Source organism: Lissotriton helveticus, chromosome 5_1, assembly GCF_964261635.1.
Source record: "Lissotriton helveticus chromosome 5_1, aLisHel1.1, whole genome shotgun sequence".
Taxonomy (NCBI): Eukaryota; Metazoa; Chordata; class Amphibia; order Caudata; family Salamandridae; genus Lissotriton; species Lissotriton helveticus.
The window spans coordinates 1233445128-1233465770 of NC_136065.1; the positions used below are offsets into that span (position 1 = coordinate 1233445128).

The 20643-nt window shown below is 41.5% G+C and overlaps 1 long non-coding RNA gene across 1 annotated transcript in view; it reads left to right on the forward strand.

Annotated features, from left to right (window-relative positions):
* Positions 1 to 10260: 10260 nt before the first annotated feature.
* Positions 10261 to 20643, forward strand: part of LOC144755242 (uncharacterized) — a 34682-nt gene continuing 24299 nt past the window's right edge. The window contains exon 1 of the long non-coding RNA XR_013594861.1: positions 10261 to 10303. This is a non-coding gene — a long non-coding RNA (uncharacterized LOC144755242). The remainder of the gene's footprint in view (positions 10304 to 20643) is intronic.

Consider the following 20643-nt stretch of genomic DNA (forward strand, 5'->3'; position numbering starts at 1 on the left):
AAATGCATTCTTGAGGTCGATTACTGTAAAAAATATTGCCTCAGAATCAATGGCTGTCAATAGAGATGAGATATCTGGAACAACTGGGTACTGAGGAATGATACATTTATTGAGTTCTCGAAGGTCAATCACTAATCGATATACTGGGGGTGCATTTGGGTCAGTACGTTTCATGACTGGAATGATAGGAGAATTACATACATTGGAGTCAGTTTCTCCAACTACTCCTTGAGCCATAAGCTCGTCAATAATTTTGGATAAGGCTGCTACAGCCTCAGGTGGCAATCTGTACTGTCTGATTCGTGGTAACACTACTCCTTGCTTGAGAGTCACACGATGGGGTGTGATTCGCATGAAACCAACATCAGTTGGACCTTGCGCCCATAGATGCTGCGGGACATTTAACAATCTCGGATCAAAATCTCGTAATACATAGTGACCCTTAAAGTCACGTAAAAACAAACGTATTCCCTCTGGGGAACAGCAAATAACTGCACCTAATTCTTTCAGTGTCTTAATGCCTAACAAATTTTCTGGACATGACTTCGTAAGTAATAGATCAGTAGTTCGGGACAATGGACCTACTTCTAGAGTAACTGGCTTTGATATCTCGTTTACAATAGGCTTTCCTGAAAATCCAAGGGAAACATTTCTAGAGCCTGAGAGCGGAGCCCCTGGAACCTCGTCGGGACTAATGGTAGTCCTACTTGCCCCTGTATCAATCAGAAACTTTCTGTCTTTCCCTAATACTTGACTGTGAAAATAGGGACCTTCTTGATCTACAGGAATCTCGATGAGAGGCAAGCCTACCTCCCTCTCTAGGCTGTTTCATGAATACGCTTGATACTCTGGATACTCGGATTGTGCATACTGGTACATCTGCTGTGTAACATGCTGTGTTGCAGCTATAGGTTGCGGTGCTGGAACTGTCTGTTGTGCATTCTGTGGTGACTGAGAAGTCTGTGAAACTTGTTCTTGTCTAGGCGGACGTGGTCTTTCTTTAGTTTTACCAGTGGCTATATTGTGTTTCAGAACTGCACACTCGTTTATGAAATGACCTGGCTGTTTACAATAATTGCATGTCCCTTTAACGGGAGCTGCAGGATGACTGTCTGTCTATGTAAAACGGTTTACTTTCTGGAGGTGAGACATGAACAAAATGCGGATTTAGGAACGTTCTATATTTGTGGCGCTGTTCTAGAATGACACTAATTAAATCGGTGCCTAAACCTTTCCATCTATACTGGAGTAACTCGTTCAGGACATCATGTAACGGACCTGGATCAGAATGTTGACCCTCATACAGTGTAATGAGGTGCTGGATCATATACATACCCACCAGTCGCTGCTCGGCTGGGGGCAGTTTCAGAAACATTTGTGCCACTATTTCGTCTGGAAAAGTGGTAGAATCAGTAGTCCATCGGACTGCTGATCGGGCTAGTTCTTGTTCATGCATGGTACTTAACTCACTATAACCGATTCGTGATTTCAGAATGTGATCGGTAGCTTGAAATACTTGTTCTAGAGAACCTTGTTCTGGTGCTGGAAGAGGAACAGTTTTCTTGTGTTCTAGGCGTAAATGTCGGTCTGGAAATCTAGATTTACCTACATACGCTATTCTGGCGGTATTCTCGTCCTCTACCTCTTCAGTAGGAGAGTCATTTTCTTTCTCGCTTCCTAGAGCTTCTTTGCGTTGTTCGTGTAACCTTATTATTTCTTTACGTATTTTCTTGTACATACTCTCTATACTATTGAGTGTCTTGTGCTTACCCTCGGCTACATTATCACTCCACTTTGTCAGAATTTTCATTTCGGTCGGATCTTTAGTCGGGGAATCTTGTTCCCTAATTAAACAATTAATTAGGAACTTTAATAGCATGAACTGGATCTCAGATTTTCTGTGAGACATGACTTCACCAATACTTTCTGGATCTTGTCCTGTACGAATGAAACGATACATTCTGTCTAGATCTTCTTTCATATTCGGTAGGGTGTCCAAATACTCAGTCACCCGCCTTACACGTAATGAATATATAACCATACTATCATCACCTGGGACCGGATCATAACGGCATTCGGTAAGAACTCGTCTGATATCTGCAACAGACTGATGTTTGGGCGTGCGCTGTAACGCACGTTCATGTAACTCGACTGACGTTACACGTTTGTGTGGCGGCGGGGTTCCCGGAGGACCTCCTCCCGCGGCCCCTATACTGGAATCGTCGACTGATACTCTTCGTGCTGGCAGAGTGACCAGTGTAGCGGGTACTTGTAATGTAGGCTGGACCGGGGGTACCGTAACAGGTGCTGTAACAGGTGCCCTGTTGACTGGAGGAGCAGGATTTACATTATTTACAGGAGCTGGCAGAACAGGATTTGCATATTCTGGGACTGTGTCGTCCAAATAGGACGAGAGAAAAATATCAGCTGCGGTCGGTTTGTGACGTAGCTTGGTCGGAACTAAGGGTGGCGGAAAATTTCTGGATGCCTCCGGGGTTGCCTTTGGCAAGCCCTCGGCAAGAAGAGGATACATACCCTTAATGAGGGCATTCCTCTGTCTGTCTGACTGTTCGGTTTTAACTCGTTCACCTATTTCGATTAGTTCCCTTTCTTGGGCTCTTTCTAAGGATTCTCTACTTAATTCTGACTTTCTGATTTCTTTTTCGGTTCTTTTATGAGATTCTTTGCGCCATAACTCGATGGCATCTTTCTGTGACTGTCTGGCTTTCTTTTTCCATAATGCTTCTTCTACTCGCATGATGCACTCGGCATCCCATGTACCCGATACGGGCCATCTATACTTTTCTTCTAACTGTTTGGTGTACTCCACCCACAAATCTAGATATAATATGGCACTTATGCCATGCTTTTGATACATAAAATGACCTGGACTGTCCCTAGGCGGGACAGGAACTGCTTCTTCTAACAGACCTTTTCTAGTTCTTAACTGACGTAACTTTGAAAACAATGGCATGACTGGGCTGGAGTCTAGACACAATTACAATACACAATGAACACGATAATTACTGAAGGTACACCACTTTCATACCACGACATTGAAATACATGAATGACATTTAAAATAACAGTTCGGACAAAATACTACCTGGAATACTGGAAACAGAATACATGAATTTCTCGAGAACACAACGGACTAGAACAGAAACGAGATGCACTGCTAAAACAGTACGAAACTTACCGGTCTCATAAAGAGACACGTCAGGACCCGCATCCACCTAAGTGGACACTTCGTGTTGGATCTGTGTACCCAAACCCACGGACCAGAGACAATGCAATTGACCCTGTCTAGATACTACCCCAGCAACGGTACTCACCGGGCAGCAAGAACGGAAGGCCTCGGACTGGACTGGACTGCTACGACGACGGACGGACGAACTTCGGACTTCAGTTACAGGTGGGCCTCCGGATACCTCGGACCTTGGACTCTCGGCTTGGGCTCTGGTCGGGACTCGCCGCGTTCCTCCACCGCCTCGTCTGGACGCTGGACCGCAACCTCCGTCTCCTCCGTGGGCCTGAGGGATACTTGAAGCAGAAATATCTGCACGTGGCCGGTATGGTTCCGTCACGGCTGCAGAGGATCAGGGGGCTTGCGTGGCTTCACCGGCGCGTGGGGAAAGGGCAAGTCCCTGTTCGGGCGCCATTATGTGGTAAATAAATAAATAATACCTCTATTTTTGACTGGATATATAATAACAGATAGCTCAATAAATAAGAGTCAAGATTCGAGGTAGTAGGAGTATGCAGGTTTAATACAGCATAAAGGACAGGAACAGGACAACCTGCACGGGAATAGGATGGCAGCGCTGCACGGGGCAGGGACAAAGGAATGGGGTGGCATGGCAACTTTTAATAACAGTGCACAAGTATATATACTTAAACAAAATACATGGTATTCAATACAATAGGCGTAACAGTAGGCAGGGCCTATAGCAGTCGCGAGAGATAAGGCAGAAAGTAGGTGTAACAAGAGGCGTGAACAGGGCGTATACATAGACATGTGATGTAAACGTAACGGAATATGTCACAAATGGGGCGGAAACATGGAGGGGGCTACCTAAGGAGCCGGGACCTCTAACCTAGTGGTGCGCGCAAGCTGGCAATGACGTGTTACTAGGGAGAAGCTGGGGGCTATGACTTCTGAGCTAGAAGGAGAGACGAAAGTCTGGAGAGTCAGAGCGACATGTACCTAAACACTATCTAGTATCTGATGTTTAGAGAACATGTTGATAGAATCCAAAAGTTATCAGGGCAAAGGCTAACAGACACTAAGACTGGTGCATGCATTATTCTACATGTAGTATGTGTTGAGGAATATTAAATGACCATAAATACAGTATTTCTCTTACATGGAGACGTAAAGGCTAGACGATGACTGAAACTATTGATGCGATTCAGTAGCTTAGGAATGCAGAGAAGGAGAGCTGGACTGATAACTGGAATCATAACATACTCTTGGCAGACTGGCAGGCAGAGCCAGGCCGAGCCGGGCACTGTGAGGCAGGAAGTAAGTGAAGGGTCAGGGATACAGGTGGGGGCTGTATCGCTCCTCAACGAGGGTTCTGGAGACAGGAGCTGAATCTGAGTCCGGGCCCTTTTGAGGCCAAGAAACGGGGACTTTCAATGAAATAACGTGCACACTGAGAAACGTGGCAATGTAATTTTACATAGGCCTAATACTCGTAGCTTTCACGAGAACTGGAAACTGGCATACTAGAGATGGACACAACTGTAATGGCGTCTTTAATCGATCATGGGGAATACATATGCATATTAATCATGCACATATAGCATAAGATGGGGAACACGTAGGGACACAGAACATGGCAAAATTTACTTTTCCACAGCTGGAAAATGCTTATATTAATACAATCCAAAATAATGTGGTGGTTAAATTGATTCAAATGTGTGCTGTGCACTACGGTTTTTATGACACTTGTGATCATTTGTGTTAATGAATTGGGCATCGTGCAATATTTCTTAAGAATGTATTTCTTGGAAATAAAGTATTTTGACATGACAAAGGTAAGCATCAAGGATTCTCCTTATTCCCCATTTTATTTGTGCTGGTGCTTGAGCTTTTGGCAGTTAAACTGATTATGGCCTTCGACTTTTTGAAGGTTGTTGGTGTCCCTACAATACAGGCAGGATCACCCTCTATCTGTGCAGTTCACTGACAAGTTTTAATCCGATCCAGAGAGATTTCATAACTTTTGGAGGCTTTCCCCTGGAACAGAACACAGACCCCAAGAAATATCTCAGCCTTTGAGCCAACCGTGATTTTGACACTATTGAGGACAAACTACAGCAAAGCAATTTCCTAGTTTAAAAGCAAGATTGAGAGACGGATCAAGATCCCACTGTCAATGGCCTGTAGAACTGCAATCGGAAAGATGATCATACCAATTCTATATGAAGCTGAAGGTGTCACTAGGCATAACACATCAAGAGGAATAATGTAGTCATTTCTGATTTCGTCCCATGTGGATGATTTCCTGCTGAGGTTTTGCACTTTAAATCATTACCAAGCAGTATAGGTGGTGGACATTTCTACTGGCTGAAGGAACTATCTGATCTTCATCCAAATACCCTTCTCCAGAAGGTGCTCAAGAAGATTTTTCAGGAGGACAGTGTGCTCTGACATATGGGCAATGGATTCATTTGTCAGTCTAATTATGTGTGATTCCACCAATTAATCTTCTAATATCTTCAAGTGTGCTTCTGTCACCGCACCTTCCCAGGGTTACTCTAATAATACTGCATTTAGTGTTTTGGAATCTGAAAGGCTAGATTTACAACAGTTGGGTTGGGTTGTACAAGAGAAGTAGCAGAATGCATTCAACAGAGACGTAAGAAACTATATTTCTTAATATGGAAGGTATTGGAATCCATTTGTTAAATTGGTTTCAATGAAAGGTCTAAGATCAATTTCTTGTTATCCTTTTAAAATTCCAACTTTTCTAAGAGGTGGATTTTTAACGGGCAGCAATAAAAGCAATCAGGAAACAAGGTCAGTTGGTGTTCAAAATGGAAAACTTGGCATATAATCTTGTGAATAAACATATCCTTTCCTGCCTCAATAATCATTCACCTTTGTCTCATTTTAACTGATAGCACTGTAGGCTGACACTTATGTCTTATTTTCATGCTGGCCCATATGAAACTCTGTTACATCGACACTGGAGTCCCCTCCCCACCAAAACAATGGTCTGCCCACCCAATTTAAATTTGGGCAGACCATTGTTTGATGAAGTTGGAGACTACACCATTTCCGTTGTGGTCAGATTCCTCTATCAGCTCAACGGAGTAAGGCGTGCCAGACAATTTGGCTGTGTGTCCTCCTATCTAATTTAGCTGGGCAGACATCCTGCTGTTGTTCAATGCACATCACTGCCAGGAAAAACCTGGCAGAAAGGGGAGCAAAATCCCCCCACCTAGGGAGAAAACTCCCATGGATGGGAGACCATTAAAAAAAAAAATTATTTGCTTTGGGATTGTCTTTATTAAAATTACAAAATTTAGATTTGACATATGGCTCTGTCATGTTGACTGAGCCGTTCGTAAATTTACAATGCATAGGCATGAACTGCTGTGACAGCAGTGCCTGTCAATGCTTGAAATGTCTGCTGAGTCAGTGGACATTTCAAAGCTGGGCAGGCAGCAACTCTATCAGGACAAAGGAATAATTTACTATGTTGCCTTGGCAGAGGACGGGCCATCCGCCAACTGTTAAATCAGGCCCTTATTCTTTCTCTGCTCATGAACAGATTCTCTCCAAGATGAATGGCCACAAGAGTGTCAAAATAGAAAAATGGTTCCTTCTTACATCCCTGGTGTTACCGTATGTATGTATAAAAATTCATTTTATCTATACCGGTGTGACTCCCAGATTGGAAAATCTCATACCCAAACACACAGAAAGTGAAAAACATTCAATTCTGATGGATAATGCCACTGAAGAACTGGGAAATTACAACTGATTGTAAACAATATTTCTGGCTGCTCTACTGTCTCTTTATTAATTTAGGATTAGAAATGCCTTCCTATTTAATAGTTTCTAGAGATTGACTGGTTCTAATTCCAATGGATTGGATGCATAGAAGTGCTTCATTCATTAAATTCATGTGATTAAAGACACCTGTAAATGGCACTCTGATCTGCTTTGCTTTGATAACACTGGACATCTTCTCATTACAGGTACAACAAACACACCAATTGAGCCAGAGAATGGTAAATATGATTCAATTATGTTAGATGTGTGGGATGCACAATAGTTATCAGTGTTGTTTGTATAGAATTGATAGGAAAGCCCTAGATCTTTAGAGAAAAGAGGGGAAATGTTCAAGAGGAGAGGAGAGAATTCAGAGATGCAAAGTTTTTTGATATTATGCAGAATGGCTTTTGCTGACATCTTACTAGTATTGACAAAGGGGATATATAAATTAACAAAGTTCCAACATTTTGCATCTGGCTCAGCAATGACACTGAGCAAAAGTCACCTATAGTAAACACAGTGTAAAGAACTGTTTATTTTTTCTTGAGGAGGTAATATAATGGCAGAGAATTCGATTTGTATAAGCGGTAGTAATATCTTATAAAACTGGGTGTAATCATTACCTCATAAGCACTAGGACACTAGTAATTAGGTCCATAGTGTTTTCTTTCCTCCTCAGTCGCCTTCAACCCTCTTGATTAATCCAACCGCCTGTTCGTAACCTTACTGATTAAGCTCAGGAGTCTTTAGCATTCTTGTATAGACTCGGGCAACGGAACGTTTTATAGGTCGGGAGGGTGCCAGGGGCAGATGTTGGGTTTACTCCAACTAGGTCTATAACAAACCTAATGGACCATATCAATAGCCTTTGAGCCCAAAAAGCATAATCATATGACCCGGAAAAAAAAAACGGGCACTCTACTTCCATTGAATCAACAGGTCTCAATATGCTTTTTTTTTTTTTACTGCATGATCTAGCCATGTCCATCTTGGATACTTCATATAGCGAGATTAGCCATTATGAGTGGTTTGGTGAAGCTGGATCTATCCAATACTTGCGAATTTGTGTCCTGGCCATTAAAATTGCATAGAATAACAAAGATCTAGCAGGTCCTACGATGTTACCATTAAGGCCGAAGATTATCAGGAGCAGATCTATATGTATTGGTACTTTCAAAATGCTCTCAAGGGTCTTCCGCACATTTTCCCAAAAGAGCCAGATGGAGGGGCAATCCGTAAACATATGTATGTCTGATGCTTCAACCAACCCACATATATTACAAACTTTCCCTTTCAAAAATGTTGATAACCTAAGAGGGGATAAATACGGTCTATGAGCAGTGAACAGATGGTTCCGCTGCAACCAAGCAGGTTTAACTACTCTATAAAGGGTTTTAAATGAGTCCTGCAATCCGAGATCACACTTTATATCCATCTGCTCTCCCCATAACTCATCTGCAAGCTTGAAGACCCCATCCACTTCCTCCTCGATTGCTCAATACCACACTGAGACCTCTCTTTTCCCCAGGGGTCTCACAACAAGCTGTTCCTCCAGGTTACTACCCTTACCAAATTATGTATTACGGCTGCGCTGGGCTTGTACCCAGCTTTTTAGCTGGATATACCTAAATCTGAGACACGCTGGGATTACAGTGTAGGGAGATCTGTTGAATGAAGGCATTTTCATCTTTTGGCAAGATCTAAGAGAGAGAGTAGGGACAGGTCTCTCCACATTTTAGTATATCCAGGGACATAGTGTTGAAATTAGTATTGGGAACCAATATATAATATGGAAGCTTTTCAAATATTGCCGCACGCTATTGTGCAGACATATAAACAATCTTTGGAACTGTTAAACTTTGAAAAAAAGATTGCATGGAGACTACTTTAAATTTTTTAACATAATTTATGAAAAAGGTAAGTATAATCACAAGGAAATAAAAATGAATCAAGAATATGGAGCTGAGGAAATTCTGACAGCAAAGAAAATCATACTTCTTGTAGAAAGGACCATATTTTGTGTGGTTTACCACCAGATGTTTGCCTTTTCGGTATTTCGGGCTGTGTGCAAGTCCCCTCCTAAACAGTCACTCTGCTCCATATTATAGCATGGCTGAACTAGTATACTCAAAGATCATATGTAATTTGTGTTTAAGTCAGTCACAAAAGGTACACCATGGACCCAGTTCTGGAAGTGAAATCCCACGAGTTGATTGCACCACCTATTGTGCAATCGAGACCAATGGCAGTCCAAACATAACCTCAGACCTACCATTGTAGCTCAACTGTAACAGTATACAAACCCCTAATCAACATGTCAAAACAGAGAAACACTAGGAAGCAATATTAAACATCACAGCATTGCACAGCAGCATACAGGAGTTGCAAGTAGCAAAAATGCATGAAGACATTGTTGACAGACTCCCTTGTGGTTCATTTCTCCTTCCTAAAAACACTCCCACTTATAGAAAACACTTCAAAGGGAGTGCACTTGAGGGGAGCTTTACAGTATGATTACTACCTTCCATGCTGGGCTAAATCCCCCGCAGTGCCCAGCCCGTCATGCTGCACAGGGGAGCTGTGCTCATTACGAGTCTGAGCTCGTAACGACTCCGCTCACTCCCATGGAACACCCGCAGAGGAGGAGAATTAGCCCCGGGTGGGCGTTCCGCAGCATTTATGACAAGCTCAGCTCATCATGAGCCACAGCTCCACTGTGCCTCATGATGAGCTGAGCTCGTCATAAGGGCCGAAGGGATTAATTAACAATGGGAAGATTCCAATCACATTTTTGTCTCATGAATCAATTAACTACAGTAATAAGAAGAATCAAAATGAAATGTATGAACTTGTGGGCTCCCTTTTACTATTCTCAATGAAACAACTTTGAAAATGAAAGTGATATGCTACAATTCAGAAATGGATAGAGTCTCTCCTTGTTGATCCATTATTAACTGAGGATATCATTGATAAAAAGGAGTGGATTCTTTTGTGCTAGAGCAGAAGCAACAACACACTCTGTAAAGATTGTCAGCAGCAGCTTTCAGTCATACTTTTTCTGTCATTCAACATAATGATTGTTTTTATGAACCTTGCATGCTGATTGCAACTCTTCTCTGTGTACTTTACGTATGTGTAAAACAATATGAATTACATGTAATAACATACGGGTGTCTTTTCTCTTTTATTGTAACAAGATCATTATTTCCATACCATGACAATTCTCTTTTTATTGACTTTATCCCTCCAGAACAAACTACTGAAATGATGCCAACGGGACAGGAACAAATAAGTGAGTATTTTGGGACAGAGTAAACTAAATAGATGCCTCCAACACATAAGCCGACTGGAATTACAGCTATTGAGCCACGTGGAAACGGACCAGAAATGTGTTTCTGTTCTTCATTTAAAGCCAATACAAAACACCTCCTGGGAAGAATTAGAAAGAGATGATGTGGCAGACAGGAATATGAATGATTGCTAAAAAAACATGGCCTGACATATGAAACGTTGTTTAAATGAATGTCTAAATCCAATCTTTGTACCAAAGAGCCTGCCACAGAAAGTAAAGATTAGCATTAAATAGGAGAGACTAAATGGAGCACTCGTGCTGCAAAGAGAACTGAAATATTCAGAGAATATTGAAAGTAGGAACATAGTTGGACAGAAAATACAATAAATAATACATTTTTGCTCTTGCTTTTTATGTTTATCATGCTACTTCACACTCTTATAAACAGGTAGATAAGTTATGCTCACGTCTTAAATCATACTACTACAACAGCAGCAACAACAAATGGAACACTCTCAAAAGCCTGCACTGACATTTCATTTAATTTTGGCTTTCTTATGCCAAAAAGTATTTTATTCAACTTTTACTAACACACAATACCAGTAAACCTACTTACAAAAGAAAAGGCAACTGCGCTGGAACCACGTCAGTGCAGTCAGAGGCTCATATGTGAGCATTGGAACTGCACAGGCGTGGGACCACCGATAGACGTTCCTGCATGGTATGGGCTGTGCAGTCTATGCCATGCAGGAATAGTGGTGCATGCACACACGAAGGGCACTACATGTACCCCATGCACAAGGCAAGGGGGGGCCTGCAGGGACCCCTTTGTTTCCTCACCACTGGCAGTTTAATGGCATGAGAACTGACATGAGTCCTCTGGTGGTGAGGAAACTTGTAATATGCTTGGCCCCAGGTGTCCAATAAAAAAAAATACAGGTTTGCTAGGTTTACTTAGGTGCCAGCTGAGCTAGTGCCAAAAATCCTCAGGTAGCTGATTGCAAAAAAACTTTTTGTTTTCAGTTGGAAAATGTTATGTGTCCAGGCTGTGTTTTGAGGCCTTTCCTGTTGCGGGCACTATCTCTATCTACAGGTGCCATCTTTATCTGGACACTTCGGAAAATACAGGGTGGAAGGAAATTTGTGTCTTCCCACAGATTCCAGAAGATTTCTTCAGAGAAATATCAGAAACATTTGGATTTTTAAGTCAACGGTTGAGGTTTGCAAAGGTTTCTGCGTATAAAACCTAGTGGGAGTTTTAAAAAATGTACAGGTTTGCTAGGTTTCCATTGGTGCCTGCTGAGCTAGGGCACAAAATACACAGCTGCAGATACTGAAAAAAGGGATCGTTTTTAGTGTAAAAAATGTGCTGTGTCCATGATGTGTTTAGGGCCCTTTTCTTTTAAGAACTCTAGGCCTAACCGCACAAGTAGGATGCCAGATTTTCCAGGAGAAATGTCAAAATACAGAATAGTAGAACCTTTGTTATTACCAAATGTATTCCTTGGCAATTGTGCCTTTGAAATGTAAGGTAATGTGTAAGAAAGAAGACATTTTGATAAATGCCCTCTGAATCACATGGTAGTGGCACAAATTCAGAGATGTGTGAATAAACACTGCTCATTAACTCTGTATCTGGAGCCTATTTCAGAAATACATAGGTTTCTTTAAAGCCCATTTTTCACTCTTTTCATTTTACCATATAAGCTGCTCTATACCCGGTACACAATAAAATCCAATTGTAGGTTGTAGTTCAATAGTTGGCTCTGGGTACTTTGGTTTCTTGGGGAACCTGAAAACCCTATATAGCCCCACAACCAGAATGGTTAGTGGATGTAATGGTAAATTTGTTTTGTAAATCAGCCATTGTGATAAGAAGTTACAAATAAAATTTTTGTCACAAATGGCTGTTTTTTCGAACTCCTGTTAAATATTTTTTTATTTCATGGTGCACCAGCCCCCCATGTTAGCCTGATGAGAAGTGACCAGAGGGTGTCAAAAACCGAGCGCCCTGGGTTATAGGGTATATTGATAAATAAATATAGCAATTTAGGTAGTATAATCATTTTCATTAGGGCTACCCTTGCAGCCAGAGAAAATGGCATTGTGATCCAACAGGTCACCCAGTTAGTAATGGTGTCAATGGCAGTTCCATAGTTCACACAGAGCGTTTCTTCCTTAGTTCAGGTTATTGTCACGCCTAAATATTTTTTTTCGGTTTCGCACCATTTCAAAGGGAAATCGGGGGTGAACTGAACCTTGTTAGGCATGAGTGGAAACGTTTCCGTTTTGCTCCAGTTAATTCCTATCCCGGAGAATGCACCGAATCTGATGAACTCCCACAGAATCAGGCTAATGCCAGTCTGTGGCTCCCGTAAATAAAGAGTGACATCATCTGCGTACAGTGATATTAGTCTCTGCTGTGTGGGATATGGTATGGCATACTCTCTGTAGTGTTGTCATATTTTGGCCACGAGAGGTTCTATGGCAAGGGTGAATAGCAGCGGGGATAAAGGGCATCCTTGTTGTGTTGACCGCATAATGGGGATCGGAGGGGAGTATAGGCCATTAATCTGTATAATAGCTGCAGGTTGGGTGTATAGCAGCCAGGAAGGGCTGGGGGAGTCCCATCCTACCCAGAATTGCAAACATGTAATCCCATTCCAGGGAATCAAAAGCGTTTGTGGCATCCAGGAATATACCTGCTGCTCTGATCGCTGGATCTATGTCATGGAGTAAACGCAAATGTTGTGCGCAAGTTATGGGATGTGGCCCTGCCGGGGATGAAACCTGCCGGATCTGGGAGGACCAGTCCCTCCATCAGCAACTTCAACCTGTGTGTAACAACTTTGGCTAGGATCTTAGTGTCACAGTTGATGACCAATAGAGGCCTGTAGGACTCAAAGCTAGCTACTGGCCTCTTTGTTCGGCTTGAGTAAGGATATGATCATGCCTGTCTCATAGTTATAGGTAAAGTCCCACTATTTCTGGCTTCATCAAATAGCTGTTTAAGAAATAGATCTAATTCGACTATATAGCATTTATAAAAGTCCACTGGCAGACCATTTGGTCCCCGGGCTTTTCGGGATTGCAGAACCATTATTGCTGCTCGTATCTCGTCCTCTTCAAGTAGAGCAGATAGGAATTTTCTGCGTGAATCGCTGATCCACCCAAGGGCAATGTCTTCAAAATAGGCAGCTATGTCAGAAGGGTCTCTTTTACGTGTGTTATAGAGTTTTGCATAATAGGTAGAAAGATATCTGGGAAGCTCTGGCGCATTATCTAAGGGACCAACCAGTCTGAATCTATGTGCTCTAGACACTGATACCGGGTCTGGGCATGCAATATTGAACCCTTGCATCTGGAAGGAGGTACACAATAAGTGTAGTCACTACCTCTTGGCCTACATGACCTGCCTGATGATCCAACAGAGGATGCAATACGGCCTCATAGAATCACGTCCCAAACATAGTGAGGATCTGTGTTCCATCAACAAATATTTTATTTATTTATTTATAAAGTTTTATATAGGGCAAACCAGACCCAAGATCGTATCAGAACGCTTTACATTTAGGATCGCTGCGTTAAGAGTTACATCAGATACAAGAGCATAGTAAGATACAGTACACATAAACAATGACTCACGAATTCGTAGGAAGGAGGGGAGGAAGGAGTAATAGCCGGGAGACTACGAGGAACTTTGCCCAATGTCCGGCTGGGTAGGTGACAATCAAGGGGGAAACCAGGGCCAATCTCCTCATTAGCTGTCTAGCAGCTCCACCGGGTATCAGCCATGTTCCTCAGGTGTAAGCATTCAGGAAAACTAGATTTTAGTTTATTTGATTTGAGTTGAGAAGGTTATATAGCGCTGGCTAGACCCGGAGGTATCAGAGTGCAAAACCAGAGGATTGTTGCATTACAAGGTATATCTTAAAAGGTTTATATAGCGCTGGCTAGACCCGGAGGTATCAGCGCGCTATACAAGAGGAACATTGCATTACAAATTACATCATTTACAATAGCGTAGTATGGTACAGTCAACAAATACAAGGATGAGAGAAATTGTAGGAAAAGAGGGGAGGAAGGAGCCATAACAGGAAGATGAGGAAGAACTGTGTCCGATGTCCGGCTGGGTAGGTGACGGTCAAGGGGGAAACCAGGGCCAATCTCCTCATTAGCTGTCTAGGCAGCTCCACCGGGCATTAGCCATGTTGCTCAGGTCTCAGCATTCAGGAAAACCAGTTTTTAGTTTATTTGATTTGAGAAAGGTTATATAGCACTGACTAGACCCGGAGGTATCAGAGCGCAAAACCAGAGGATTGTTGCATTACAAGGTATATCTAAAAAGGTTTATATAGCGCTGGCTAGATACGGAGGTATCAGAGCGCTATACAAGAGTAACATTGCGTTACAAATTACATCACTTACGATAGCGTAGTAAGGTACAGTCAAGAAACAACGAGGATGAGAGAATTAGTAGGAAAGGAGTGAGGAAGGGGCCATAACAGGGAGACGAAGGACAACTGTGTCCGATGTCCAGCTGGGTAGGTGACGTTCGAGGGGTAAACCAGGGCCCATCTCCTCATTAGCTGTCTAGCAACTCCACCCGGCATCAGCCATGTTGCTCTGGTCTCAACGTTCCGGAAAACCAGTTTAGAATAGATACATAGGCTACAAGGATAGAGGTAACAGAAGGACGCCGGAGGGGTTGTAGTGCGCCAACAGCTCAGAATGGGAGGGCCCGGAGCCACAGGGGTCCCCCACGGCGGTGATTAAGACTGGCCCTGACTGGTCCCAGCCCCATCCTGACAGGGAAACGTGTACTCCTCTGGGTGTTAGTGTTGATCGTGCTTTGATTGCAGGAAGGTCCGCCATCTTAAGATGAAGCTCCTGGAACAGGCATACCAGAGGTTTGTGAGGTGAGAGGGCATGAATTGCATTAGGCAAGGGAAGGGCTAAAATGGTTCACTTTAAGTAACAATACAAAATACAGGTAGGACGGAGTTCTGTAGCGATGTGAAACACAGTGTGTGGGCCCCTCTCCCACTGATCAAAGTCTCTCTGTACCCATGTCGCGGGCACGCTAGTCTTCTGTTATGGCAGCCCTCCCCTACAGGGGGTTGAACGGCAGTGCTGCCCCTCGGGAAGAGAACATGGGAGGGGCTGGGGGGGCCTCTGTAGATTGTCTGAGAGGGGGTCAGCGATGTCATAGCCTCTGTCCCACATACTCGGATTGCAGCCCCAGCTCACTGCAGGCGCCATGCAGCTAGTGAGATTTGAAGTAGATACCAAATTTCAAGAGGACTATTTGAAATGTGTGAGCTACTTGTCCGGGATGTGTATATATATATCTATATATATCTATATATATATATATATCTATATATATATATATATATAGATATATATATATATACAGTTATACAGTATTGATGTGCATTAAATAAACTTGTTAAATAAAGTTATAAAAACACATATATATATATATATATATATATATAAATATATATATATATATATATATATCTTTCCACCAGTGCTGGTAAAAGAGTCACGCTGTCACGGGCGGTCTCGCTGTAGCCACCAGCAGGCTATCTAATTCACTCCACCACTCTTCCAAATTACGAAGAAAACGAGACACCCAGAGCTGCAAATCGAAGATTTATTTGGCAGATGAACAAATCTCCACGACGCGTTTCGCCATTACGGCTTGGTCACGCTCATCTCGTGGTGCTGACAGCCATTTTTAAAACCCAACACCCAGTGCACATAGGTTCCATCACGGAAAACTGGCAGACATCTTGTAACATGTTATTTCAACAGACAATTCATACTTTTTATACCTAGAATTGCCGTTTTATATTATCGTATAATAACACTACACAAATATATATGATTCTCATATTGTACCCTGATGTTAATCTACAAATGAGTCCAATGATTGTTTGGAAATTCTATATGCACAATTACATCATTTTGCGCAGATCATGCTCATCGTGGATTTTGGATACTAGATGTTACTGTATCACAAGGAATTCAAAGCAAATATCAAGCATCCCACTTTCTATGTAATAACGAACAAAAATGCATGCTATTGGTTGACTGCTTGGTAGCATAGCAACAAAAAAATAGCGTTTGTCCGATCTATGGTTTTCCATGTAATCGAACAAGGCACATACCATTACCATACCTTGACCTTTCAATACGGTCACTCTCAATGAACTATATAGCCCAAGTGGGCATACAACCATCAATTTATAAAGTATTACGGTACTGTGTTATCCCATGGTCCACCAAAGTTCATTCGTAAACTCATGTGCCCAAGTGGGCATATTCCTTCGTCAGCCAAAATAATGTCTTAGTGGGATAATAGATATATACATGTCAATGCATTATGGCAAATGACCAACATAACCCAATTATGTCCATTGTTCCACCATGCTGCATGTCTTTGCCGCATAGATAATCATGTTCTTCAGTTATCCCGTGATGTGTGAAATCTAAAAATAAAATTGTTATATTTTAAAATCAAGAAAGCCGCGGACAGATAGGATGATATTGCAGTAAACATTTAGATTTATGCTTCATTCATATAAATGTATTGACAGTTCTTCTGTGACGTTCAACCCTTTGGGTGTCAAACATGCAAAATCTACAATGTACTTCGACTCTAACTTTCTGAGTGACAATTCCCGATTGCCTCCTCTCAATCCCAGATCAACGCTATCGATCACTACCAACTGTACAAGTTTTTCATTCTGCATGTGCATTGCTGTGAAATGTCTGGCAACAGGGTATGATTTATTATTGTTATGTATGGCACGTAGGTGTTCCAACACTCTTTTCTTTGCAGGATGTTTTGTGCTGCCCACGTACCACTTGTTGCACGGACAGATTAGTATGTACACGCTGTAGGGGGTGTTGCATGACAATCGTTTACGAATAGTAAACTCTCTGTTGGTATTAGGAACTCTTAAGGATTTACAGTTTCTACTGAACTTACAAGCTTTACATTTGCGGCACCAAATAAAGCCCACATTTTCTTGATCTTTTGAAGACATTTTCGAACTTACATAGTTATGACTGAGTTCGTCTTTAAGTGATTTTCCTTTCCGGAATGTAATTTGGGGATTGTCATTTAGATATTTTTTGAGATGACTGTCTGTTTGTAAAACATGCCAGTGTTTTTTGAAAACCCTGCGTACCTCATGTGCCTGTCCAGAGAAGGTGGTTATAAATCTAACATTCTCTGTTTCCTCTTTTTCACTGCGAGGATTAAGTAATTCCTCTCTGTTTTTTGCAGCCACTCGTTCTCTCGCTGCATTGATTACTTTTTGACTGTAACCTCTGCATTGGAATCTCTCACACATAACCCTTTCTTCATCATGGTATGCTTCTTGTGTGCTGCAATTCCATTTGGCCCGCAGTAATTCCCCATATGGAATACTGCACACTAGGCTACGGGGGTGGCAACTGTTGGCATTTAAAATGCTATTGCCCGCTGTCTTTTTTCGAAATAGTCTGGTATTCAATTGATTATTACTCACTTCTACAATCACATCCAAAAATTCGATCATCTGATTATGAATATGCTCTGTCAGTTTCAAATTCAAATGGTTCCGGTTGAGTTTGTCAATAAATAGTTGCACAGATGCCTCATCTCCACACCAAATGAAAAAAATATCATCTATGTATCTAAGCCACAGGGCAACCTGATCGAATTCTGCCATTTCTCTGATGACCTGCTCCTCCCACCAGCCCATGAATAAATTCGCGTAGCTGGGGGCGAAGCAGGTCCCCATGGCTGTGCCCTTTGACTGTCGATACAAGATGTCATTAAACAAGAAAAAATTATTCTTAAGACAAAATTCAATCATATCAATGATCATCCCTGAATGTTGTAAGTAAGAAACTGACCGTGTCTTAAGAAAGTGTTTGACTGCCTCCAGGCCATGCTCATGTCGAATGCTGGTATACAAACTGCTTACATCTAGTGTAACCAGTATGTATTGTTGTTCCCAGTGAATTCCATTGACCACTGTGAGGAAATGCGCGGTATCTTAGATATAAGATGGAAGAGACATTACATATGTTCTAAGGTAATGATCTATATACTTGGAAGTATGCTCAAGCAGAGAGCCAATCAAGGATACGATCGGACGCCCTGGTGGATTTAAGGGGTCTTTGTGTAATTTCGGGAGAATATATAACACCGGTATTCTGGGATGTGCACAGTATAAGTATTTATATTCATTATTCTCCAATAACCCTTTATCATTCCACTCCAATAAAAGATCTCCGAAATTGTTGTTGGATCTAAGTAATTCGTCACAAATTGTCACACAATAATAGTTTACATCACTTAGTTGGCGTTGGCCCTCTTCCAAACAGCCGGCAGAAAGATCGATTTTGGTTTAAAGGTAGATCCTGGATTTACCCCCACATTTGCACCAAAGTCATCCCCATCTGTTGTGACTGTATTTGTGGGATCAGAGTCAAGGACATGCATTAATTCTATATCATATATGTCAAGGTTACTGATAGTAGTAGAAGTACTCACACTTTCCCCAGATTTTGGTTTCGTCGCGTCAGCTTTAGTTTTCTTGAAAACAAAAATAGATCAATCCGGGTTTCAACAAAATTCATATTGCTAGAAGGACAGAACGACTACCCAAGAGCCAAAGTATTTTCTTCATCCTTGGTAAGCGTCCTTGGTGATAGGTTTACAACTGTCATATTCATTTTTGCTTCTTGCTCCGGGTTGCCATTCCCATTGGAGCTTTGTTTTCGCCGGCACCTCCTCTTTTTTGCTTGTTTGTTGCGGTGGTTCCGCCTCTGTTGCCTCGTCCTCGGCCTCTCTGTGGTCCCCCAGACTGATACATCTCTGTCCGATTCTTGCTGATCATTTGGAACTGTATTAAAAAATTGGGATTTTTTTGTCGAATCCACAGGTGCGTCTTGGTTAGCTTCTAAGTTAGAGACATCTGACACGTTATCATCCGATATGTCGGGTTGGGTTTTAAAAAGGGCTGTCAGCACCACGAGATGAGCGTGACCAAGCCGTAATGGCGAAACGCGTCGTGGAGGTTTGTTCATCTGCCAAATAAATCTTCGATTTGCAGCTCTGGGTGTCTCGTTTTCTTCGTAATTTGGAAGAGTGGTGGAGTGAAATATATATATATATATATATATATATATATATATATATATATATATACATATGTATATATCAAAATATATATATATATTCTTTTTATTTCAACAGTTAGTTTGTTTGGGGAAAAAACCTTGGGGGATCTACAGAAATGAGCCTCTGCTAAAGTTAGGAATTTTACTTTTCAGACACATAACTTATCCTGATCACCCATGGGTTTTTACACTGGATTCTATCACAAACTGGAAGTGGGTTGAAGGGTCAAAAAATATGAAAAATGGGGTACCTCTTTGGAAAATGTCAGAACTGTGGTAAATGTTTTATTTATTTATTTATCTCTGCATTTTCAAGATAATATGGAAAATGCAAAATGGTGATTTTAACACAAGCAACCTTTCTTTTAGGAAAAAAACGAAATATTTATGTTAGGCACTTGTTACCCATTTTTCCCCAAACCCCCAAAATGTTGATATATTTTGGTTATTTTCAGAGTCACCTCCATACGAATCCACAAATTCTGGGTACCTTTGAGATTCCCAGGATGATGCAAAAAAAGGACACAAACTTGACAGACATACCTTATGTGAAAAAACGTTATAGAGGCCTAAGCACGAACGACCCCAAATAACAAAAAAAAAAGGGTTCAACATGGGTGGGGGGCTAAATAAAAAGATTTAAATAAACAACCAGAGTTCATCAGCATGCTTGAAAAGCATTTCTATGTGGTAACTATAGTACATCCACATGTAGTTAATAGAGTAATGAAAGTCTGATGCAGTAAACATTGACTTTGCACATCTCAGAAAAGCAAAATAAATGTTTTCCAGTTTTAATTAACTATAAAATCTAGTCATGTCAGTTTAGTACAGCATGTCAAGGAGCATAAATACCTTTGGATTAGGTATCATAAGCTTCATCTGATAAATCAAAACATTCAGATTTACCTTACACGCCTCAGGGGGATTTAAAATGAGGATTATGCATGCATGTCATCAACAACTTTTCCTTTAAGGCATATTTATTTATCATATTGAGAAAATATATGCTCACAAGCTGCCTTTGAAAAACAACTTTGAGATGTGACAGGACATTACACATCAATGTTAAAGTACCAAATAAGAATTAAAGCTGTAAACATACTGAAGCAGAGAATGGGATCATACACACATTAGGTCACAACTTAATT